This window comes from Bos indicus x Bos taurus, chromosome 5 (genome assembly GCF_003369695.1).
Source record: "Bos indicus x Bos taurus breed Angus x Brahman F1 hybrid chromosome 5, Bos_hybrid_MaternalHap_v2.0, whole genome shotgun sequence".
NCBI classification, from domain to species: domain Eukaryota; kingdom Metazoa; phylum Chordata; class Mammalia; order Artiodactyla; family Bovidae; genus Bos; species Bos indicus x Bos taurus.
The window spans coordinates 101032123-101053731 of record NC_040080.1 but is presented as its reverse complement, the minus strand read 5'-3'; the positions used below and the strand labels follow the sequence as shown (position 1 = coordinate 101053731).

The following is a 21609-nucleotide window of genomic DNA, read 5'->3' as shown; positions in this document are numbered from 1 at the left end:
GTTGTAAACCAATAGGTATTTGACAATTTCCTGGCCCCATGGACTGGTTCACAGTCAGCACAAGTCTTAGAACTTTTGGCCAGTGACTATGGAAGTCACTTGAAGTCATTCTCTTCTTGAACTTGAAAGTTAGAGATAATATGGCTCATGTTGCTAGGAGAATAACTGTTGATCCCATCAAGCAAGCCAGGGTGAAGTTGACTCCCAGAGAAAGGCAAGAGAAACAGAGCTGGGATCCTGATAGAACAAGCTCCCCAAGCCTGACCTACTTCTGAACTTTCCAATTACATAAGCCAATCATTCCCTCAAGCCACTTTGAGCTGGGTTTTGTTACCTCCAGTGAAAGCTATTACTAATCCAACCCTTATCTCCTTCTATGTCATATAATATTTTTGTGTACCAGTTTCGTATTTCCTAGTATACATATTAATTTTCTGAGACCAATACTGCAGAGAACACATCTTTGTATCTGTCAGTCCTAAAAGAAATCAATCCTGAATATTCACTGGAAGGAGTGATGCTGAAGCTGAAGCTCCAGTCCTTTGGCTCTCTGATGCGAAGAGCCAACTCTTTGGAAAAGACCCTGATGCTGGAAAAGATTGAGGTCAGGAGGAGAAGGGGATGACAGAGGATGAGATGGTTGGATGGCATCACCAACTCAATGAACATGAGTTTGAGCAAGCTCTGGGAGTTGGTGATGGACACGGATGCCTGGAATGCTGCAATTCATGAGGTTGCAAAGAGTGGGTCACATCTTAGCGACTGAACAACCACCACAAAGGTGTATATTCACATATACATAACTATAGATTGAGTTGAGTCAGTTAAGTTTAATTTTCTCAAGTGAAAGACAGCTATGTGTGTTGCTAAAACAGTTTATAGAAGAAAATAATTCTATCTTTAAATAAGATTGACAAGCACTGGACTTTTAAAAGAAGGAATAACTTCTTTACTACAGTTATTTTTTTTTTTTAACTTTTTGGCCTCCTGGCACATAGTTCCCCAACCAGAAATTGAACCACACTCCTTGCAGTGGAAGCACACTGTTTAATCACTGGACCACCAAGGAAGTCCCTGCTGTAATGTTTCTCAAAGTCCTCAAAATACTATCAGATCAGATCAGATCAGATCAGTCGCTCAGTCGTGTCCGACTCTTTGTGACCCCATGGCGCAGCACGCCAGGCCTCCCTGTCCATCACCAACTCCCGGAGTTCACTGAGACTCACGTCCATGGAGTCAGTGATGCCATCCAGCCATCTCATCCTCTGTCGTCCCCTTCTCCTCCTGCCTCCAATCCCTCCCAGCATCAGAGTCTTTTCCAATGAGTCAACTCTTCACTATGTGCATTGACAAAAAGTAGGCTTTAATATATTTGTCAGACTTATTTATCTTCTTATCCCTTTTATGCTGACCATCTTGAGGAACTAATAAAACAAAGAAAATATTGGGGGAAATGCTATTATATGTCATAATGTAGCTTAACTATGCTAAGAACTCCAAACTTGATGAACTTTGATGAATAGGAAAGAAGGGGATAAGGAAGTGTTCTTCTTAATTCCTGAAGTCAAGACCTCCATACACTTTTGACACAACTCTTATACATCTTTTTGCCAGGAACTTGTCACCTTTATGCTGATCTCTTAGATGTGCCCACTATGTTCTGATCTCTTAAAATGCTCCCTCTCTTTGTTCTTATGTACGATAAAAATCCTTTCTCCCTTCAAATAGTTGAGCCATCCAGGGGAAAGCAATCTGATTAAATTGTGAAAAGTCAACCAGTTCTCCATATGTCCAATTCCTATAGATACTACACTTTATTATATTTCTACTAACACTATCCCCTCAAAAATATCTTCAGGAAACATAAGAATATATGCCAATATTACAAATGGAAGTATAGAGCAAACATTTTTTAACAGAGTGTACACCTTTAAATGAGATCATTCTATGAAAGAACTTTGACCTTTACTATATTTCCTTATTATAGCAAATGAGATATTTCCATTGTCAGGATGATCATCATCATTGTTAGTTTTAATAATACAACTTTTAATACCTCTGGAGATTACTGGAAGTGGAAGTTGGGGGTAGGTACGATGAGTGAAGATGGTCAAAAAGTACCATGTTTTAGTTATAAGTTAAATAAGTCCTGGGGATGTAAGTTACAGCATGCTGACTATAGTTAAGACTACTGTGTAGTGTGTAAATCTTAATAGTTCTCATCATAAGAAAAAAAAAGTAACTATGTGTGGTGGTGAATGTTAACTAAATGTATTCCAGTAATTACCTCACACAATGTGCATATATCAAATCATTACATTGTACACCTAAAATTAATGAAATATATGTCAATTATGTATCAGTGAAAAACAGTAATTTTTATGCTGTCCTTATTTGGTAGACACTGGCATTGTTTCCATAATTAGTGATATTTTCTAAGGGTGTTGTGTTCCAAACAATTCTTCTGAAGTTCTATAGTTTTCATTGCCAGACAAACCACTCCAAAACTGAAAGGCTTTAGCTTTTCATGACCCGGGAGTCTTCTGACCCACCAGTCCCAGTGCTGTCCCTGTGGTAGTCCTAATCTTTACGGGCTCCTGTCCCGTAAGTCCAGCCCCACTGTGTCCCGGGAGCTCCCTCAATCCCCAGCCACGGGTGGTACTGGGGGGCAATGCCCCCACTTAGTGCTGGCCTTGATCCTGAAGCCAGGCAGCCACCAGCGCTGTCTCAAGGGGCATGGGAGCAGACCGGCTCTAAGTCAGGCAACAGTATCAGTGACACCATTTTGTAGGACAAAATTTATTAAAACTGCCTTAGATTGCTAGGTACTCATTCAGGCTCTTTAAGCATGCAAACATAGATTTTTTTTTAAATCACTGTAGTCGGGACTTCCCTGATGGCCCAGCAGTTAAGGATACGCCAGGCACTGCAGGGGACGTGGATTCAATCCTGTCGGGGAAGTAAGATCCCACATTCCTTGGAGCAACTAAGCCCATGAACCACAGCTACTGAGTCTGCACTCTGGAGCCTGTGTGCCAGTGAAAGACCCCACATGCTAATACTCGACACAGCCAAATAAATAAATAACTTTTTAAAATTACTATAGTCTGTAAGACTTTTGATATGGGCAGTAAATGTGATATTTTAAACAGACCAACCAAAAAGTGAATAATAAGTGGATTATAAAACCAATGATTTATCTCTCCCAGTTCTTTTGTTCTGGGGCAGCTTGAGAGAGATTGAAAGGTCTAAGACAGCCTCACTCACATCTGAGGCCTCAGTCACAACAGAAGAGATGGTTGAGTCTGTCTCTCCCTGAGGTTTCTCCTCCAGGAAGTTCATTTACGCTTCTTCAGAAAGTGGTCTTTCAGTTTGCAGCAGGAAAAGTGCAAGCCCCCAAATGCAAGTCCTCTTTAAATGTGTGCTGCCTCATGTTTGCTAATATCCTCTCTGGCAAAAAAGTCACCGTTAAATTCAGATTCAAGGGGCTAGAGAAATACAGTCAGTCTCCTGTGTACAAACCTTCGCGTTTCGAACTTTCAAAGACGTGAGCGTGCCGTCATGTAAGTTCACGGGTCAAGTCAAGTGGACATTGGTCCTTGCGTGCTCCTCTACAAGTGGCTGTGCTTTTGTATACTTTACTGTCAGCTTCTGTATAGGGCACAGGAGGACAGTTCCTTTATTTCAAGCCCTGGAGGCCTGGAAGCAAGTGTAAAAGTGGCAGGGACATGGCTGGCACTGCTAAGAAGTGCCAGCTGCTGTACTGTAATGTACTTTTCAAGATACAGTACTATCAGACTGAAAACGTTTTATTTCTTGTGTTTGTTTTTTATATATTTTTCATGTGGAAAGTATTATAAACCTATTACAGGAGAGTACTTCCAGACGATTGTGTTATTTGAATACCGCGGCTTACTTTGTTGGAGTCATGAATACGAACAAATTGGGCTTATGAATGTACTCACTGCATGGAACTCATTCATACGTAGGGGCTTACTTTAGACTCCCCTATTTGATGAGAAGAGTGGCAAAGTCATGTTGCCAAGGGACCTTTGTGTAGGAATGAAAGGAACTGTCATGAACACCTTTGCAAACCGTCTGTTTCATCCCCACTCTGGCCACAGTGAAACCTGAGATGAGCAGTCACCACCGAGCCCTGCACAGACTGCTACCCAAACGACTGTGAACAAATAAATGCGTTTTGGGAACACTGGTTCTACTGCCAAAGCTGACAGAAACAACTTCTGAATCCATACGGCAGGTTAAAGTTCCAACAGTTTTTGTTTCCTTTTTTAAACTCATTTTACTTTCCTGTGCAGAGGCATTTAAAAGTAAGTTAGAGACATCGTGTGACTTTTCCCCACAATTTCTATCCAGCTGGATGGAGAACAAAAGTTGTTCACACATGAAAGTCAAGTATAAATTAGGTACTTGAAAATGGGGGCATGTTTCTCCTGACTTCTACATCCTGCTCACCTAGGAAGAGAAGGAAGCAGTTTTGATGAAACAGCCACAAAAACAAAATGCACGTTTGGCATAGAAACATGCAAGAGAAGCTATCATGTACCTTTATCCCTGGGCTTCCCAGGTGGCACTAGTGGTAAAGAACGTGTCTGCCAATGCAGGAGACAACAGTTCAACAGGGGTTGGGAAGATCCCCTGGAGAAGAGCTTGGCAACCCACTCCAGTATTCTTGTCTGGAGAATCCCATGCAGAGGAGCCTCTGGAGGGCTACGGTCCAAGGGGTTGCAGAGTTGGACAAGACTGAAGCAACTTAGGACACACACACCTTCATCCTTAATATGACATATTAAGGTTCAGCCATAAGCAATGCCTTTCCGTGTGAAAGCTCTCAGAATTCATAGCACAGATTGTAAGGCAGAGAAAAAGCAGGGGATATAAGAGAGCCTGGCAACTCTGCTCCAAGTTTGAATTTTAAAAAGAAACATTTCCACTTTCCTCACCTACTATTACTCAAACTGTGTTTTCAAATGAGTCCCTCATCAGAATGTAGCAGAATAATTGCCAATACAGAATTTCTGACACCTGAATTTTGTTTTTGGCACTAACAAGCTGATTGATCTCAAGTACGTCATTTGACCTCTCTGGATCTGTGCTTTCACAACTATTCACTGAAAAGGTCAGACTAGGTGACATGTCGAAATGTTGCTCTTCTAGAAATTAAGTGAAATAATTGACCCAATCTCATATCACATATTGGAACGCTGGGCAGTGTAACATCAAGGTCAAGGAGATGAATTTTGTTGTCAAAAAGAACCAGTTTCAGGCCCGGTCAGTAACCGACTAGCTCTAAAGTCTTGAGCAGGTATCTTAAATTCTCCATTTCCTCATCTGTAAAATGAGAAGCAGTAATTGTATTAGAATCTTCTAATTATGAGATGATGCTTATCATATGTTCAGCATATGTCTGGCATCTTAAGTGCTCAGAATATGTTGTCTTCATGTTGTCAACAGGAATCTGTCTGTTAAAATCTTGTCCGTACTGTTATAAAATATACTGGCCATGTCACATGTTCCACAAAAGAATCTTAAAGTTCCCCCCATCACAACCGAGTCAGCCCTGCTGACTCCATGTCCTGGAGCCAAAGCAGAAGTTGAACATTCAAAATCAACAGAACATTCTGGGCCTACTGCTCTCCTTGCCCAAGCTGTTTTACTTCCCTGTTTTTAAACTCTTAATTTTAAGTCTTAGAAAGAACAAGAGAGTCAGGATCTGAGTTTAAAAGAGAGAAAGAAAAGCAGGCTGTACAGACTCACTCTGGCTTCCTCCCTGACTCGTGGAGGAACTCCTAAACCTGGTTCCCTGGAGGAAAGAATGTCTTGCAGTCATCTGCTTGAAATAAGATACTCAGTTTAACCAGTAATTCTGGTCTCTCCATTTTTTCCCCTCATGTTCAAGGTATCAAAGGAACAAGTGATGCCTACAACATCAAAATGTTTTTACTCTTCACCTTAAAACAGCTATATCCATTCACAAAATGAGAAGTAACTCAGAGTAAATTTAGGCAGGAAGGATCTGCTAGTCCACCTTGAAAGGTCTCCATCTTAATTGCTAATGATAATAACAAGACAACAACAATGCGGGGGAAACGGAATTTTATCACCCTTCACCTTCACCTAAGCCTCTATACCCCCACAAAGGATTCACAGGGAGGCAGGGCGAGGGCTGGAGAACAAACAGATGCCCACAAACCAAGTGAATAAATAATTAAAAGTTATAAAAAGAAGAGAATAAATGGGCAAATAAAATATATTCTATCCTCCTGGTTGGACAATTCTACTTCTTAATAGCAAGGAACCCCAGGTTCAAATTCAGTATTTTTGGGTTCCTCGGAGTTCCACACTGAAACAGAGACGTGGGGAGAGAGCCCTGTCCACGCCGCTCCACCCCCCAGGTCCAGCCAGCACCCATTCCAACCTCAAAGGCAAGGTGGGAGCCAATCCAGCACGTACATCCAAGCAATCCAAACCCTGCCTGGCAGCTAGCCCTTGGCAACCCCACCTGCCTACAAATGCACAAGAGTCTGCAGCTAGGAGGATAAGCTCAGGGCAAACGCCCACATAGGCATTGAAATCAGGCCTGGAGAGTTCACAGAACCTAGGCACTCGGACATGGTCTTGAAAAAGAGAGCTTGAACTTCAGACGAGTCTGTCCCCTTGGCCTTGAAGACTCCTTGTCCAGTATATTCCCAAGACAGGATCCCTTTAGGCTGGGGGCTCAGGACTCTAACACCTCTTGCCTGGCTCTAAGGGCAACACCAACTAGACCACAGCCTTCTCTTCAGGATCTTCTCTTCAGGACCTTCGCCCCAGGGAAATTCCACCTGGTATCTTCTCCCACAGACAGACGGCTTCTCGAGAAGTTTTCTGAGCTTCAGCTTCTTTTAAGTGACACCTACGCTCCCACAACCTTCTCTGTAAATCACAAACAAATGTCAGGCAACCAGCTCCTTCCTAATGTCTCATTCCTGACATTATTCTTTAGTCTGAAACTGAAGCCCACGGTTCTCATTTTCTCCAAATTCAGAAAGCTTGTCTTTTCTTGACATTTTATCCTGTCTGAGTAGTTCTACTCATTCATCCTTCCTCCAAGGGAGAGGGAAAAAAAGACATATGCATATGTGTGTAAAGGATATATATGCAATGAAAAGATATATATATATATGTATGTATGTATAAATATAGCTCATATACACACAATGACTATCTTAAAGTCATTGCTTCTCTCTCACTTCCTGTAAAAAATCAGGAGACTAATGCCCAGTCTCTTTTTAAAATTTAAAATTAATAGTTACTTATATCCAAACTTTGCCTCTTTATTCCTTGGCCCTGATTATGTCCTGATTTTATTAGTGTGAACTTCTCTTTGAGGTTATCCTATCAATAGTTACTGGCCTGGTGCCCCTCTCTCTGGGGCTTCCCTTGTGGCTCAGCTGGTAAAGAATCCGCCTGCAATGCGGCAGACCTGGGTTCATCCCTGGGCTTGGAAGATCCCCTGGAGAAGCGAATGGCTACCCACTCCAGTATCCTTGGGCTTACTTGTGGCTCAGCTGGTAAAGAATCTGCCTGCAGTGCAGGAGACCTGGGTTCGATCCCTGGGCTGGGAAGATCCCCTGGAGAAGGGAATGGCAACCCACTGCAGTATTCTGGCCTGGAGAATTCCATGGACTGTATAAGTCCACGGAGTTGCAAAGAGTTGGACACGACTGAGCCACCCTCTCTCTGAGCCCCGTGTCCTCACTCTTCCACACGAAAGGCTGTCAGAGAGCCTCCCTGGCTTTCCCTTCTCCACCTGCTGTCTCTCTTTCAGCCATCTTAAGTTGCCTCTCCCTTGTTCATTTTTCTCAGATTCCTCTGTGCTTTCTGGAAGAATTCTCTCTGTTCCAAGCAGGCACCATCTTCTCAGGCAGGACTGGTTACATGCCCTCCTCACGAGCAGTGTGGATTGCCACGAAGGCACGGGGAAGGCACTCAGGCAACCCCTTACTCTCTCCTACGCAAAGACTAGCCAAGTTCTAGAAAGATTGGGATGAAAACCAGGGCCGGTTTCATGTGCCATGCTCTTGGTTTAATGTCCTGATGTCACCATCCTAAAACTCTTAATAACGTCTTTGAATGTCTTACATCAGGTCCAATGGTATGATGGGGAAAGAAGTACACACACTATATCTGGCCAGCACTTCCCGCCACCCCATTCACACCGAGCGTTTTTGAGGCCCCGTGAGCACAGAATCACGTGACCTGCAACATTTGAGAGTTCAGTGAGACTCAAACCAAGTAGAAAGTGTGTTACATCTGTGGCTGCAAAAGTAGGGGTGTCCCACCTAGGGACCACGTCTTCTACTCCGTTCAAAGCTTGCTCCAAATGCACAAAGACCACGGCATTCTAAAAACTTAAATAGCCAAAGAACTCTATCTTATCTTTGGTTATTCCTAGTACTTCCCTGCACTGGTGGTGGTGGTTTCGTCGCTAAGTAGTGTCAACTTTTGTGGCCTCATGGACGGTAGCCCCCCAGACTCCTCTGTCTATGGAATTTTCCAGGCAAGAATACTGGAGTGGGTTGCCATTTCCTTCTCCAGGAGATCTTCTTGACACAGGGATCAAACCCAGGTCTCCTGCATTGCAGGCAGAATCTTTACCTGCCAAGCCACCGGGGAAGCCCTGTATTAGCCAACTACTTATCCTGAAAGCTCTGACATAAAATAAAGGGAGGAGAAGAGGAAAACCAGTAGTTCCTTTTGCTTTTAGTCTTTCCTTACCCATCAGCAAGCAAAGGGTGGACTGTTGGTAGATGTTACATATCAAAGAATAAAAATAGTTGAATTAGTTTTGTATAGCATTTCCTTCACTTTGGCAGAAACAAAATAATATACATGCATCAACTATAAAACCTGAAATGTATAATTTTAGTGATTTCACATACAAGTAAAATGCTCTTACATTTGCATTTAAAACTGGCATTTATATTGGCATTGCACAATATGAAGATGAGCGGTAAAATTAATGCTGATAATTTTAAATGTTAATGTCCCTTTACTTAGAACTACATTAAATGGCAAATTTAAACCACTATGACAAGTTGAAAGAGGGGCTGCAGAAGGAAGGAAAAGGCTGTATATTTTAGCACCTTTAACTATACCTTTTTTTCCTTACTGTTTGAACACATGTCCCCACATTTTTTTTTTTTTAATGAGGCCATGCAAGTTCTGTAGTCACCTCTGGTGAATAACAAAAAGAGATTGAGTGGGACAGAGGCTAGGCTGGGAGAGGTCAGAGCTGGGCCATCGCCCAGCAGGATGCAGACATTTGTCGAAATGCCCTCTTTGACACCAGAATTCCATCCTCAAACCCCTCCAGTGGTGACCCATCTCATTCAGAGTTAAAGCCAAAATTCTCACTATGACTCTATCCCACTGCCACTTCCCCTGCCCACCTCCCTGACCTCATTTCCCACCACTCACCTCCCCTCTCAGCTGCTGTCAGCTACCTCATTGCATTCTCCCACACCAATGGCACCCCACTCCAGTACTCTCGCCTGGAAAATCCCATGGATGGAGGAGCCTGGTGGGCTGCAGTCCATGGGGTAGCTAAGAGTCGGACATGACTGAGCGACTTCACTTTCACTTTTCACTTTCATGCATTGGAGAAGGAAATGGCAACCCACTCCAGTGTTCTTGCCTGGAGAATCCCAGGGACGGGGGAGCCTGGTGGGCTGCCGTCTATGGGGTCGCACAGAGTGGGACACAACTGAAGTGACTTAGCAGTAGCAGGGCCTCTGCACATGCCATCATCTTCCCTACAATGCTTCCTCCTCATCCAAATATCTGGAGCTCCCACTTCCTTAGATCTTCAGATATCTCATCAAATATCTCTGTAACAAAAAACCTTCCCTGACCATCTCATATAAATGCACAATACTTCATTGACCTTGCTTTTCTTTCTTTTCACTTCTTACCACCAGACCTATCATATATATACTTATTTCTTTATTTAAATTCTTGGTCTCCTCCACTGAAACATAAGCACCAGGAGGGTAAAGAATTTGTTTGTTTTTCACTGCTATATGCTCAAACTAAGTCTGTGTAAGTATTTGTTGAATGAATGAAACTAATACACCTCCGAAAGCATGAAGTCATTCAGATTGAGACAAGAAAAGCCTCTTTAATATGGAGGCATAAACCTGGAAGAGCTTTCACATTACAAAATAATATCTAACTTGGATCCACAAATAGCGTCTAATGTCCAAAGTCAGGAAGCATTCTGTTTAGGGAAAACCACCCAGCAAAGGCGCCAAGGAGCCTGGGACTGAAGAGGGGAAATGGACTCTGCCGTTAATGAGCTGTGCGATCATAAGCCGTAACCAGAACCTACGAAAGCCTCAGGTCTCTATGAAGCAAACATGATTTAAAAATTCCTGCCCTCCTTATCTCACAGGGTTTTGTGTGTAATCAGTGAGATAATAAACATCTTTTTGCAAAGCTACAATGTTGAAGAAATGCTAGGGAATCACACTTATCCTGCTAATTAAAGAAACAGTGGCTGAAAAGAGGGGTCTCAGGGAGGGGATAATGGGCTGTTAGGCCATTTAACTAAGCCTGGTATTTAGAGAGACTGGGATGAAAGAGGGATGCAGAATAGCAGATGCCGGGAGTGTTGATCTTTCACGGGATGACACCCATACATCTCCCATTTGACAGGAATGTCCCTGAGCCCAGTTAGAATTAGCCTTTCACATAACACTCAAATTCCTGGACTTCCGAGAACAGCCATATAAGGGAGGAACAGACAGTACAGATAGGAGGAGAGGCAAAAGGTTGGGGGAGAAAACAGAGATTTTTGTATTCCCGCACACACAGGACAAGATGTTTCAACCAGTCCTATCATTTTGAAAAGATTTTGACTAGAGAATATTTACCCAAGTCGGAAGCCCCTGTTCTCTTTCCCAGCATTTCTATGTGGGGTGGTTTTGGGGTTTGTTTTTTCTTTTTTTTTCCAGTTAATCTGTTTTTACTTCCAAACCTTATTTTTATTTGCTTTGTTTTTATTTGTTTTGTCTTAGGGCTATTTGTTTAACTTTTTATCTCCCTTTGCTGCACTCAGGATGCAAGCTGATCTATTCTCAGCAACAAAGCTACTTCATGCTCCCAGCCGAGTCTCCTTCCACACAGAACAGAACTCTTCATGTCAGGATGCCCGCCTCCGCTAGAATGTATTTTTAAAATTCATTTTCATGCTAACAATGCCCCTGTAAAGATGGCGAGGCGTAGAAAATCAAATTGTGCATAATTCTTAATCAGGAAACTCAAGCATTTTTTTAAGACACCCTTAGATGCTTCGGATGAACCTTTTTGGTAATTTTAGGGCTCCAGTTTACTTAAGCACAACACTTTCCTTTTTTTTCAAGATAAAAATGCTCTGACATGTACCAAAGAAGGGAGGTAGAAGTGGCTGTCAAAAGTGGGCAGCCTGACAGCATTCCCTGCCGAGGGAAACCCTGCCATCTATTTTTAAACCAACCTGTGTAATTTCAGAGAGAAGTCACATCTCCTGATAAATGTTTTGGGGGCGGCTGGAGGATAAGTCTGCAGCGCTGGAAATGGCAGGCCCGCCCACACTGAGAAAGAAGAGCCTTGAGATTCTGCCTTTTCGCAGGACCCCCAAAAAAAAGAATAATAATGAAAGTTTCCCAAAAGTGTGCATTTCTTCAATAAAAAGGAAGCAGCCTCTAACAGAGAAAAACAGAAGGCCCAGAGCTTCAAAAACTGGTATGAAATTCGCCTTATTGGTGTTAATAACAGATAAGGGATGTGAGTGACATAGAGTTTGTGTGACACGGGAGAAAAGAGGCCATAAATAAATGTGGTTGTTTAATGTGATGACAGTGAGAAGGATGGAGTAAATACGACAGAGTTTGAGCGTGAGTGCTTCCAATACTTCAATAACTGGTCCTCAGAGAAGCGTAAGGATGGAGATTCATCCCCACAAAGGGGACACGAAATGATTCAGCAGTGAGGGTATAGAGTCTACCTCCGTGCTTTCTGGTTGCATGCAGTCTGCCTTCTCTGAGACTCGGTTTTCCTCATCTGCAATATGGGACTGCTGACACTGTACCATGTAAGACTGTCGTTAAGATTAGGTAACAGCACAGAGTAAGTGGCGCTGAACAAGACCACAGTGAACAGCACACCCTAAGCCTCTAATCTGTTGAAAGGGCCCTTAGTATGAAGAACCAAAAGGGGTTTCCTGGGGGGCTGCATATTTATTCTTCTTGGAAATTCTAAATGGCCAGCTATCTCCTCCAGTTTCTGCTAAGACCAGTGCTTGGTCCTCACTTAAGATCTAAGACCAATCAGTAACCCCATCCCAACTCCTACTCCCCCTCTACACTCACACACACACACACACACACACACACACACACGTACTCCCCAGGCCACAGTCAAGAGCACGTCCTGTGCCAGTGCCCAGCCCTGGGCAACTGACCCTGACGCAGCCCTGCAGGGCAGTTGTTTGCCTGAATGGAACCTCTTATTAAAAATTAATTCCTGTCAAACCCGATTACATATGAACATAGCCTCATTGTGATGGTGACTGAGATTTCTGGAAACAAACATAGGCCCTACTGTCGCCAAAAGCAAAGGGCGTCTTAGGACAATCCTGAGCCTTGATCTGTGAACACAGAGACACAGCCAGCGGATTCCCCGAGGCTCACAAAGGCATTTGTCCTCCAGGGACAGCCATTGTCCCCACCCTCTTCCCCATGCTCCTCCCTGCCCCACACCCAGGCCCCCACTCCCTGAGGCCTGTGTGTCAGATGACAAAACTGATCCTTAAGGCAGATACCTCGCCACCACCACCTAATCCAGATTCTATGCTTCTGATAGCGTGGATTTACCCTCTGAGAGCTTAGGGTCCCTGCTCTGTAAATACAAATTAAAGGTGATAACAGCACTACCCACTGGGGTTGTTGTGGGGGATTAAATGAGACGATATATGTAGAGCACCTGGAATATAGAGGGCTGGCCCTCAATAAATTTCCCAACACATCTCCACCCTACCCTATGCATTCCTGTACTGAGATACTGTCTTCTGCAATGTTTCTCCTATTTAGGGAACAAAACTGGGGGGCTCTTGTTTTTCCTGAGAAAAGTTGAAGAGTACAGAGATCTGAGGTAAAAATACCCTAGACCAGATTTACACATTTCTCTTGTGCATTAATTTCTTCTTCCACTTCCAGCTCTTGAAATCAAGGAGAAACCAAAGTTGGAAGTAGAAAATTCATTGCGTCCTCCTCTTTCTCCCTACTTTTCATATCTTTAGTATTTTTGCCATCAGAAAGTTTGATCTGACATTGTATGATCTTCTAACTGTGGTGGAGAGAACCCCAGCTTCTAAAATAGGTGCCACCTTACTGACTGAGTCAGGGTAAAAAGAGTAACAATGTCCAGTGAGATAACGGCACAAGTCTGAGGAGGCAGAGGGCAAGCAGGCAATATGAATCAGATATAAAATGTGTGAGGTCACTGACCCAGTCATTCCACTTCCAGGAATTTATCCAAAGGAAACAATTAAGCCAGAATAAACCAATGATTTTCATTATAGTACTGCTGATCATAGTGAAAAATTGTAAACAAGCTAATGTTCCTCAATAACAGGTCAATCACACAAATTATTGCACATTTGTATCATTGAATACAATGTAATAAAAAAGTCTTTTTTAATGAAACAAAGCTATACTTAGGGAAGATGAAAGAAGTTCTTAATAAATTATTGAAGTTGGAAAAGCTGGTTGTGGAAAAATATGTGACGATAATCCTGTTTATGTAAAAATGCAAAAATCCATTATGCATACTTTTAACACCCAAAGTATGTTTTGTCAAACTTTTGACTGGTTTATAATGTTTCACTATAGTTATACTAAAAAACAAGGGCTAATCTAGGACGACAATTCAGAGGATTGCTAGCTGAGATCCAAAGTAATAAGAAAAACAACGTTTGGCTTTTAACCCCCGTGAGAAGAAAACAAAACAACCAAACCAGCCAAACAAAACAAGGAAAACTGTAAATCAATCAATCACCCTTAATCCCAAAGAGCCTGCCTGCTGGGGAGGGGGATGTGGGCTATTACCCTTAAAGATTAGAAAAACAAGAAAGGTAGTGGGTAGGATTGCCAAATGAGTAAGGTTCGGAGGAGCCATTAAAGCAAAACGAAAACCAGGTCCCACCAACGTGTAGATTTGAGCCCTGGAGAGAACTTAAACAAAGTGGGTGGAACTCTTCAGTCATCAGAAAGTCGCAAAAAGACAGAAGAAACAGCTCAGGCAGCCTCAAGTCCCATTCCCAAGAGAAACTAAAGTTGGGCCGCTTGTTTTACTTCATTGAAAAACGTGAATGAATCAACTTGTAGGGAAGATAGGAGGAGAAGTGTGGTTTAAGGAAAGAGATTTTGAGGTTTGGGTTTTTTTTGTTTTTTTTTTTAATGCTTTGAACCCTATTCCTTAATCTGAACTGATAAGCATTTTATTAGGATTTTATTATTTTATTTTAGGTGGGCTTGCCGGTGGGTACACCTGTGATTTATTTCGGTGGGAAGAACAAACTTCTTGACAGGTGCCTAAATAAATGGATTTTCTCTTTTTCTTTTCTAAAGTGAGCCTTGTCTTTAGAAGCCAAGTCTTATGTTTTGTTTGGTTGGCTTGGTTGTTTGGGTTTTGGTTTTGTGGTTTTTTTTTCATCTCACATGGGATTAAAAAAAGCCAATTTTTTTTTTCTTTTAGTATCTTACAACTTCGGGTCTCAGCTAGTAATCCTTTGCCTTCTCTTCCTACATTAGCTTATTTTTTGGTTTAATTATAAGCTTCACTGCATCAGACAATCAAACTTTAGATCAGTCCCATCCTGAGGCTGGAGAAATCATCTTGAAAAATTAGACTCAATATAAGAATCCTGCTACTGGGTGCCCCAAACCACTGCTCTGGGACAACCCAGAGGGATAGAGTATGGAGGGAGGTGGGAGGGGGTGTTCAGGATTGGGGGACACATGTATACCTGAGGCCAATTCATGTTGATGTATGGCAAAAACCATCACAATATTATAAAGTATTTATCCTCCAATTAAAACAAATTCATTTTTTAAAAAAAGAATCCTGCTACTAAATTAACATCACTAAGGCCCATCATCTGGTGTTGGAGAAGACTCTTGAGAGTCCCTTGGACTGCAAGGAGATCCAACCAGTCCATTCTGAAGGAGATCAGCCCTGGGTGTTCTTGGAAGGAATGATGCTAAAGCTGAAACTCCAATACTTTGGCCACCTCATGCGAAGAGTTGACTCACTGGAAAAGACTCTGATGCTGGGAGGGATTGGGGGCAGGAGGAGAAGGGGACGACAGAGGATGAGATGGCTGGATGGCATCACTGACTCCATGGACGGGAGTCTGAGTGAACTCCAGGAGTTGGTGATGGACAGGGAGGTCTGGCGTGCTGCGATTCATGGGGTCGCAAAGAGTAGGACACGACTGAGTGACTGAACTGAACTGAACTGAACTGAAGGCTCATCATCAGAAAAGGAAATATAAAGAAAGAAGAGATATTTTTTAAAAAGAGAAAGAAGAGGGAAAATTTTTTTAAACTGTTTGACTCAGCTGGCTCTGGCTCAAGCATCCAGCCTTCCAATCTGTTCTCAAAGTGGGGAGGAAAAAGCCTTTGGTTAGAATAACCAGCAGCAGAACCTTGCGATGTTGAAATGCAACCACACAAAATGCAAAGTGTATTTAGAACAATGGAAACTGCACACGTAGAAAATTGTGTGGTGGTGCAAGGAATTATACAGATTTAAACTACAAAGAATACATTTAACAAATTTTACTGCAAGCTTTCAAAAGCCACTCACACAAGGGGCTTCCCTGGCAGTCCAGTGGTTAAGACTCTGTGCTTCCATTGCAAGGGCTGAGGTTCAATCCCTGCTTGGAAAACAAATAACCTACATGCCTCGAGAACTGGCCAAAAAATTTAAAAAAAAAAAAAAATGAAAACAAAAACCTCGCACAGGTCTCAGCAGTCTCCAATGTAAACACATCACCCAGGCAGTAGCATCTTTTCCTATAGATTTGAGTTACTGCTCTGAAATTATGTAATCTCCCATCTGGAGCAGTTTCCAAAAGCCTTTCCCAAACGATACAGAGACAGAATTCAATCTCTTCTTTCTTCCACTCCTCAACTGCCATGCAGGGCTGCACGTTAGAGTCCATCAACCAGGAAATATTTAGTAAACAGAATTTGTAGTCCATTTATTCTGAGTTTACTTTAAGAAGCCACTTATCTCTTTCAGAAGGACTTGCCTTGCCCATCACCTTTTGGAAATGACCTTAGAGAGAGACACTCCCTGAGGACGTGCAGAATCCAAGGTCAACAGCATGTGTGATAGAAATAAACAATTCAACTATTGACGTTTTAAGATCTTCCCTTTTCCTTCCAGCGACAGTCATTCTTTTCAGAGCAACTGATGCTGAAAGCTCAGCCTCTGTGCACCAGGTGCCAAACTGAATCTCAGAGACAGAGTTTTGGATGAAGTAGAAAAAATGGCTTTATTGCTTTGCCAGGCAAAGGGGGACACAATGGGCTCTTGCTCTTGAAAACTGTGTCCAAACCCAGGAGGATTTGATGAGGAGTTTTACAGCAGCAGTTCAAAGGGTGGGATTTAGAGATTAAGATAAAATTAGGGTATGTGCAGGGCCTCCAGCCCTCTAATCTAGTCTCAGGTCATCTTCTTGAAAAGTTTCTCTGGTTCCTTTAATGTAGCCTTAAGTGGTCTTTCTCTGATATGAGGAATGTTGCTATCTTAACAAGCTTAAAGATATCCTTATGTGTATCCCTTGAGGTGGAACCAGGACCCTGCCCCAAGGTTGCACTGTGATTTCCTGGCTACCCTTTCCTTGTGTTAGCATCCCTTCCTTTCCTGAATTAGCAAGTGTTCAAATCTGCCCTTTGGAACTCAGGGAAAGTCATGGAGGCTGGGGTCAAGAAAGGTCAGGACAGAAAACTTCTGTGCCCAGAAGCCTCACAGGGTCTTTCCTGCTCAGTTTCACAACTGAACCACATCCGTAGGTGTACCCACACGAGGAGACTACATGAGCTCCCAGCTTGCAAGCTCATGAGCCTGCAAAGTGTCTCCTCTGCTATATACGATGACACATCAAAGTATCTCCTCTGCTATATTCTTAGAAACATGACCATAATTTCTTCTCCAGTGAAAGGTTATGCTACAACACCTAAAATCAATAATAATTTTGAGGTAGGGAGGCCTTGCAAGGTTATATTATTCAAAACCTCATTTTGCAAAAATGATGAAGTTGAAGGCCAGGTATGTCAAATTCATTTGAAAAAAAAAATTTATATTTTCTAAGAATTTTGCCACGAGATTATAGTTTCTCCATCTTTGATCATGCACAGTGGAAAGATCAAAGGTCTTTGATCTTTGATGAAAGATGAGGTCACATCAACCTGAGTTCAAATCCCAATTCCACCCTTTATGGCCTTGGTTGTTGGTGTTCAGCCACTTAGTTGTGTCCAACTGTTTGTGACCCCATGGACTGCAGCACTCCAGGCTTCTCTGTCCTTCATTATCTCCTGGAGTTTGCTCAAATTCATGTCCATTGAGTCAGTGATGCTGTCCAACAGTCTCATCCTATGTCATCTCCTCCTCCTGCTCTCAATCTTTCCCAGCATCAGGACTGTCTTGGTGGTCACAGGTAAGTAAATCTCTCTAAGCCTCCATTTGCCCATCTGTAAAATGGACTCGATAAGAATTAAAGGAATCCAGAATATACCACTGGGAAGAGTCTGTTTCCGAAACTCCCTTTACCTGCCTAAAAGCAGAGCTTCCCAAAAGAATTCAGCTGTCATAAATGCCCTGCCCAGACTTTAACCACCCAGGGAAAATTGACGTCTTTTGCTGGAGAGAAGTCAGCATTAGGACATGACCTTAACAGACATTGTCACGAAATTACCATATCTCCTATTTATTCTCCTAAGGGCCCATTTTTCTTTCTTAAAAGTCTGTTTTCCCATAAGTGCCCTTCTCTCCCTCCTCTTTCACTATTAAGATGGTAAAAAAGCCCTAAATTTTAACCACTTCCTTGAGTCATATTTTTCTGTGAACTACTGCAAACGTAAGTGAATATAAGTTTGTCTTTTCTCTTGCCAGTCTGTCTTTTGTCCATTTGATTCACAAGCTTCCAATCATTAAATTTATGAAATTAGAGGAAAATTTATTTCCTCCTCAAAAGTGCTAACTGCTGCTGCTGCTGCTAAGTCTCTTCAGTTGTGTCCAACTCTGTGCAACCCCATAGACGGCCCACCAGGCTCCCCCGTCCCTGGGATTCTCCAGGCAAGAACACTGGAGTGGGTTGCCATTTCCTTCTCCAATGCATGAAAGTGAAAAGTGAAAGTGAAGTCGCTCAGTCGTGTCCGACTCTTAGCTACCCCATGGACTGCAGCCCACCGGGCTCCTCCGTCCATGGGATTTTCCAGGCAAGAGTACTGGAGTAGGGTGCCATTGCCTTCTCCGAAAGTGCTAACATGTATTAGTTAATTAAAACAACCAAGACACTATCGTGTGTTAATTAGTTCGCTTCCCACCATATCTCTATAGTATTTTTATTTTCCAGGGAAGAAAACAGAGACATGGAGAAGTTAATCAATTTTCTTAAAGTCAGACAGCTGGTAAGTGATGGAGTCAGGATTTGAACCCAGCAATCTAATTTGAGAGCTCTTGTACTTAACAACTGTACATGCGTGCTAAGACTCTTCAGTCCTGTCCAACTTTTTGTGACCTTATGGACTGTAGCCCGCCAGGCTCCTCTTTCCATGGGATTCTCCAGGCAAGCATACCAGAGTGGGTTGCCATGCCCTCCTCCAAGGGATCTTCCTGATGGAACCCATGTCTCCCACAGCTCCTGCATTGCAGGCAGATTCTTTACTGCTGAGCTATCAGGAAGTTGGTACTTAACCACTTCATAAGAGTAATATCTGCCTCACGAAGAAGTTACCAAAGATTAGAGGAGATAGTCTGCAAATAGCACACAGCCTAGCCCAAAGGAAAGGCTCAAAAAATGCAGCTTCTGTTTTTACTATCAGAAAATGGTCTGTCAATGTGCTGTTGCTGAAACTAGAGCTTTTCCTGTCCCCCATCAAGGAATTAGGATAGAACAAGGAATCTAATCTGAAAGTAATATAACTAATTTGTGTTTGAATTAGCTGTAGTTTCTAGCTTGACTGATGCGTGGAGGGTGTTGGAGTTCCTGAAAATAGACAAGGAAAAGGCAGCCAGAGGAGAGGAATTTGTCAGGATCACTCAGCACCATTCAACGGACTTCAAGATTCAAGTGACTGAAAAGGTGTAGGTTTGGTCTGGTTTGGTTTAGTTTGGGTAGGTTTTGTTTCGTTTATCTTACCACGAAGTCGGGATATTTGTCTTGACCCTAATATGACCTGGATAAAATAACCCACAAGCTTCCTTGAGTCTGATTAGCTGCTGGTCAGCAGCCTTGCAGTGACGGATTCAGCTCTCCCAACGTCCTGATCCCTGAGCTGGGAAGGAAGTGGACCAGTGAGACATGCAATATCCACATTGCTGTGGAGGACGAAACAGATGTTAACAACCTGGGCTTCGGAGTCAGACCCATCTGTGAAGAAATACCAGCAAAAGACTCAATTTAAATGCTCTGATTTCTGCTTTCTCATCTGAAAGACGGGAATTTAAAATCTCTATAAAACCTACCTCAAACGATAGTTGGACCAACCTCATGGTAATAGCTCAATATGCATGTCCGTGCTCAGCTGTGTCTGACTCTTTGTGACCCCATGGACTGCAGCCCACCAGGCTCTTCCGTCCATGGAATTTTCCACTCCAGGTGATCTTCCCAACTCAGGGGTTGAAGCCCCATCTCCTGACTCTCCTGCATTGGCAGGAGGGTTCTTTGATCCCTGAACCACCTGGGAAACCTGATGCTGGGAAGCTCAATGTGTATTCTCTGGTAAATTTTTAAATTGACTTTGTGATCCAGCAGCAATTTCAGGAAGTTTTTCATGAAGCTTCCCTTCCCCAAACAGGAAAAAAAAAAAAAAAAAAAAAACCATTCCCCTCTTCCTCTCAATTGCTGTAGTACTGCTTCTGGATCTCTTTGATGGAAATAAGTGACATCAGTTTCTATGTGCCAGCCAAAGTGCTGAGCACTATCTCCATTTTTTCACAGAAGAGAAGAGGGAAAAACTAATGAAGTGAAGGAACTGGTCTCAGGTTATACATCCAGCTAGTGATGAAGCTAAGATTTGAACCTGCAGGAGTTTAAATTCAGAATCTATGTTCTTAACTTGAGGCTATTTGTTGCTCTGTACCCACAATGACTTAGGTTCCTTTTAGCTTCATTTCAAGGCTAAAAGGTCAAGATTTGTATCTAATTTATCTTTTTATAGCCCCCAAAATATTCTTTGAACAAACACTTTGTCTATTATTAAATGGACTCCCCTGAGGCTTACAATCATAATTCATTTTTACTAAGTGCTCTACATCATTTTCTCATTCAATCTTCACAAGTCCATCAGCTAAGTGTTGGTATTATCCCCATTGTTCCAATGAGGACACCCAAGGCTCAGAGAGACTAAGTAACTTGTTCAAGTTCACAGGGAAAGAAAGTGACAGGTCTGGGGTCTCATCTGGGAAGATGGAATCCATTCATCGAGCTTGTAATCTTCATTTTACAGCTAAGAATCATATCTGATCTGAGATATTCTATGGGTCCACTCAGCCAGCCTCTTTTTTTTTTTTTTAACTTTTTAACTCTAGATTTCTTTCGTCAAGGTGTTAGGAGAGCCTGAAAAATATGAAGCTTTGTATAAAAGTCAGTGGCAATTCCAAAATGTCCTTCTGAGAAGGATTTGGGAGTAGAAATTTCCAAATTTCAATTTGGAATTGGACAGAGAGCAAGAATTGTTTGAAATTATATATATTTTATGAGGCTATATTTTCATAAAAGACTCACTACTTTTAATCAGATTCTATTATTACCTGTGAATTGCTGATGGATATTATCAGGGCACATTAAAGGGATAATCACTCTTCTGTTTGAGGATATATTAAAAATTCTGTGTTTCATGAAGCTGTATGTGGACAAGTTATCATTTACCAAAAGCAATGTAGACATCAATTAAGTGAAATCTCAAATTTATAAATGATGCCAAGACCCTCTGGCAATTGAAATACCAACTCAACAAGAATAAACACGAGGAAGATCTCACAGAGATGTGTGAGTGGGCAGAGAATATTGACGCTCAGTGGAGGGAGCCACAGGTAGTGCCCGCAGGAAAAGGCAACCCACCTTGTTCTCAGGAGACCAGGGCCTCCGAGTGCAGACGTGATCCAGGAAAAGGATGATGGCATCATCGCAGCCCATTCCCCGAAGAAGGAGGTCCAAAGTATTGTGGCAGTCACAAAAGCAAGCATCATCAGGAAGGATGTTAAAAACAAAATAGAAAGCACAATCTCATAAGTGCTTGCACACACGCACACACACATACACACAGAGATGCC

The 21609-nt window shown here is 42.5% G+C and overlaps 1 long non-coding RNA gene across 3 annotated transcripts in view; it reads right to left on the bottom strand.

Moving 5' to 3' along the window:
* The window catches only part of LOC113893300, a 99516-nt gene extending 79588 nt beyond the window's left edge, over positions 1-19928 (bottom strand). For all 3 annotated transcript variants that reach the window (XR_003511278.1, XR_003511280.1, XR_003511279.1), the window contains exon 1: positions 19801-19928. This is a non-coding gene — a long non-coding RNA (uncharacterized LOC113893300). The remainder of the gene's footprint in view (positions 1-19800) is intronic.
* Positions 19929-21609: the final 1681 nt, after the last annotated feature.